We start from the raw sequence: 5,153 nt of genomic DNA, 5'->3' as shown, positions 1-5,153 counted from the left end.
CTCTCTCTCTCTGCCCCTCCCCTGTTCATGTTCTGTGTCTCTCTCTCTCTCAAAAATAAATAAACATTAGAAAATTTTTAAAACAAAAAAACAAAAAAAGAAAAATTAGTGGATAAATGTAATATACAATCTATGGTTATGTTATGCATAATCATATTGAAGCTTTGGAATATTTCTTTCTCAAATCCATTCCTTTTTTATTTCTTAAATACATTAATCTGACATTTTGTGAAAACATTAATTCTGAATGTTAACCTGTCCACTCAAGATAAATATTTTATATTAAAGGAGTCTCTTTAATTCAAATAATGACTGTGATATCTCTGCCCAGAGCAATGTGACCCATGACTAATGCTGTCAAAACCATCTATTTCAATTCATTTGTCAATACATCATGTTTGCAAAAAGATGTCAGTGTTATGTGTTACATAAGTTAAGCTAGATGTTTTCCTGGCTGGATTTACTGAGTTTTGTCAGATCGTTAACATTTCAGGCCAACCTCAAATTATTTTATCTTTTGAGAAACAGAAGCAAAGAAATTGGTTTTCATGTACACACACTTAGCAATTTACAAAAGTGCAGAATTCATATCTGTAAAATGAGAATCATGATGTTGGTAAAAAACAAACATCAAAAAGTATATATTAGGGGCACCTGGCTGGCTCAGTCAGTTAAGCATCTGACTCTTGATTTCGGCACAGGTCATGAACTCATGGTTTGTGAGATGGAGCCCCGCATTGGGCAGTGTGAAGCCTGCTTGGAATCCTCTCTCTCCCTTCCTCTCTGTCTCTCCCATACACACTCTCTCTCTCCCTTAAAATAAGTAAATAAATTAAGAAGTGTGTGGTAAACACCTGATTGCTCAAGATAATTGCCTTTGATCCATTTTAAGAATCTTTTTTTTTTAAATTTCTTTATTTCTAGGAGAGAGAGAGAGACACAGCGTGAGCAGGGGAGGGTCAGAGAGAGAGGGAGACACAGACTCTGAAACAGGACCTACACTCTGAGCTGGCAGCCAGCACAGAGCCCGACGCGGGGCTGGAACCCACGAACCGCGAGATCATGACCTAAGCGAAAGTCGGAAGCTTAACGGACTAAGCCACGCAGGCGCCCCGCCTTTGATCCATTTTAGATTTCCGTAATCTTTCTTTACTACTTTATATAACCAGTCACCAAGTCCCACTCATTCTTTCTTAGCAGTGCCTCGAGGATCCATCCTTTCTCTCCATTTCAAAATAAGATAATAGATTTTTTAATATTTTCTATAAACTGGAAAATACTATACAAATGCAAAATATTATTACTAGTTCCACTATGGTCTCCTTCCTCTAGCCATTAACATTGTCGGTCTCCTCTTTAGGTCCCTGTACCCTTCTGATTCCTGTTTCTCCAGTCTCACCCTTCTTATTCCCACTAGTTTCACATTAAAGTCCATAACTATCTTGATCACAATAATGTCTCCTCTCTGGGAGATAGAAGCTATGGTAAATATGACAAGCAAACAGCCAACAGCTATGTCATATAAATGGAAACATATATTGGTGAACAAAAAACATCAAGACCTCATTAGATAAAAGAGCACAGAATTATGTACTGTGGGGCAGAAAAGAAATGGATCTACAGAGACCTAAGGCACCTTTGCTATAATTTAAAGGAGTTTTTCTATCTTCAAACTATCTGTTGTAGATCCATGAAAATACTTATGCTCCCTGACCTCCTCAGTGTGTGTACATGAAAACCAATTTCTTTGCCTCTATTTCTCAAAAGAGAAAATAATTTGAGGTTGGCCTCAATTATAATATAGTACAAAACACAGATCTAAAGTCCCAGTGATGCTTGCTATAGCAGTATTTACAAACACAAATATTTTTAATTTTTAAAAAAAATTTTAAATGTTTATTTATTTTTGAGAGAGAAACAGAGTGCAAGGGGGGAGGGGAAGAGAGAGAGGGAGACACAGAATCCAAAGCAGGCTCCAGGCTCCAAGCTGTCAGCACGGAGCCCTATGGTGGGGCTCATACCCATAGGCCATGAGATCATGACCTGACCCAAAGTCGGAAGCTTAACCAACTGAGCCACCCAGGTGCCCCATACAAACACATATATTTTTTAAATAGAAATATCCAATTACTAGAAATTACATGAATTATGAATTATAATACAAGTCATTAAAATGACTGGGTGGCTCAGTTGGTTAAGCATCCAACTTCGGCTCAGGTCATGATCTCACAGTTCATTGGTTCGAGCCCCATGTTGTGCTCTGTGCTGACGGCTCAGAGCCTGGACCCTGCTTCAGTCTGTGTTTCCCCCTATCTCTGTTGCTCCCCGACTCAAGCTCTGATTCTCTCTCTCTCAAAAATAAACATTAAAAATTTTTTAAAAAATAAAATGTATAAAAGTTAAACTAGAGAGACAGTATATTAGGTAAAAAAAAAAAGGACATTGCTTTGACTCTATAATTAAAAAGTTAAAATCATATCTGCATAGTGAAATGTGGGGAAAAAATCAAACAGTTTGATTTGATAGGGTGACTGAACTCTTGTTAGTTGGATTATAATCTTTCTTTTATTTTCATTTCCATGAATGATTTTCATGCAGTTTTTAAAATTGTTTCTTAAAGAATCTAGCTATTGATGATTTGAAAACAAAGTTGTTTGACCTTGGATTCCATTATCCCCTCTGTAATCTAGGGATAATAATAATACACCCTCGGAGGAATTTTGAGACTTAAAATTAGATGATGTTTTTTACCAGAGTTTCAGAAACTGCCCCATATTAGGTAAATGTAAAGTCGCATAAAAAGGTAGTGAAAGGGGTGCCTGCATGACCCAATCAGTTAATTAAGCCTTCGACTCTTGATTTTGGCTCAGGTCGTGATCTCATAATATCTATGCTGACAGCTCAGAGCCTGCTTGGGATTCTCTCTCTCTCTCTCTCTGCCCTCCCCAACTAGCACTCATGCGCACACATGCAAGTGCACACATGTGCTCTCTCTCTCTCTTAAAATAAATAAATAAACTTAAAAAAAAAAAGCTAGTGAGATAAGGGTCCCTGGGTGGCTCAGTCATTAAGTGTCCGACTCTTGATTTCAGGTCAGGTGATGATCTCACAGTTCATGAGTTCGAGCCCAATGTCAGTCTCTGTCCTGACATCTCAGAGCCTGCTTGGGATTCTGTCTCCCTCTCTTTCTGCCCGCCCCCCACACTCGCTCTCTTTCTCTTTCAAAATAAATAAAAATTAACTTTAAAAAAAGCTAGTGAGATAGAGGGTGTTATGCTGAGTGAAATAAGTCAGGCAGAGAAGGACAAATACCATGTTTGCACATATAGGTGGACTAGGAGGAAGTTAATGGAGGACCATGGGGGAGAAGAAGGGGAAAAATAGTTGGGGAGAGGGAGGGAAGCAAACCATGAGAGACTCTTGAATGCTGAGAACAAACTGAGGGCTGATGGGGGTGGGGGAGAGGGGAAAGGGGTGAAGGGCATGGAGGAGGGCACTTGTTGGGATGAGCACTGGGTGTTATATGGAAACCAACTTGACAATAAACTATTTAAGGAAAAAAATACATCTTTTATAAGTAACTTAGAGCTGAATTAAAAATTAGATCTAAATAGGGGCGCCTGGGTGGCTTAGTCGGTTAAGCGTCCGACTTTCGCTTAGGTCATGATCTCGCGGTTCGTGGGTTCGAGCCCCGCGTCGGGCTCTGTGCTGACTGCCAGCTCGGAGCCTGGAGCCTGTTTCATTCTGTGACTCCCTCTCTCTCTGACCCTCCCCTGCTCACGCTGTCTCTCTCTCTCTCTCCTAGAAATAAATAAAACATTAAAATTTTTTTTTAAAAAATTACATCTAAATAAATAAATAAATAATTTTAAAAAGCTAGTGAGGTAGATCAAATCACAAGGATATATGCTTTAAAAATCTTACAATTTTATATCAGTTATAACTCAATAAAACTGAAAAAAGCTAATGGGTTATAAATATGAGAGAATGAAACTAACATTCATTGAACACCTACTACACACCACTGTACTGGGATCTCTACATCCATACACATGTGTACATGTGTGCGCATGCGCGCGCGCGCGCGCGCGCACACACACACACACACACACACACACAATCTCATTTAATCTTAAGTTCCTGCCCCCTATAGGTCCCACCTTTTCCATCAACCTGATCTCCCACCAGGGTTCCCCAGCATGAACACTCCTTAAAGAGGGTACTGCCCACACACACACCACTGCATGAGGGTGTTCATACACTTTGATTCACATTGTCTAATGTAGTAAGTACCTATTGAAGAGCTACCAAGATAAAGGATATAAATGTATAGAAGACTGAGTCTTTTTTTTAAAGAATTACCTATCTCTAAGTTTCTGGCTGGCTCAGTCCATAGAACACATGACTCTTGATCCTAGGGTTACAAGTTCAAACTTTACCCTGGGCAGTAGAGCCTACTTAAAAAAATAAAAATAGAGTCATCAGTCTCATTTGAGAAAAACAGGTAGACTCCAAAAAAACTAGCCACTTAAGGCAGAAAATCTGCCTATAACTTGGAACGTACAATTTATTGTCCAAACAAAATCATTTTTGAAAGTGTGAAGAGGGGCATTGATAATTATGCTGAGATAGTAAGAGTAAAAGCTGGGCAAGCAGGACATATAGATCCCATAAGGAGATTAGATCTATGTAACCCTTTGTCTGCTGAGCACCAAGAGAGACATGTGTTTGCACACCTGGAGCAGGAAGTGGGACCAAGTTAAATCAGTCTGCATGACCGAGGATTTGATGTTCCTCGGGGAAATACCCAGAGCAATGGGAAGAAGTCAGGGGGCTGCTTGCAGGTAGAAAAGCAGCAGAGAGAGAAGGCCCTGTGATAAAGGTAAGCAAGAAGAAGTTTGGGGAATCAAACCAGTTATGGATTTTAAATTGCTTTCTTTGAACCATGGAAACACCTTCCGGGTCCTCCTCTATAAAACCTTCAGTAAAAGCTATGCTGCCCACCACTACTGTTTTGTAAGTAGATTCTTTGCAGGGCGGGGGGAGCGGGGGTGATATTGGAGAGATTCTGAGTTCTGCTTTTGGGTTTATGTGGGACGAAAACAGACATGGCTACCAGAGCTAGAGCACAAGCAAGAGACCATCTGGGTTAA

This window comes from Crocuta crocuta, unplaced genomic scaffold (assembly GCF_008692635.1).
Source record: "Crocuta crocuta isolate KB4526 unplaced genomic scaffold, BGI_CrCroc_1.0 scaffold549, whole genome shotgun sequence".
Taxonomy (NCBI): Eukaryota; Metazoa; Chordata; class Mammalia; order Carnivora; family Hyaenidae; genus Crocuta; species Crocuta crocuta.
Note: the sequence above shows the minus strand (reverse complement) of the source record.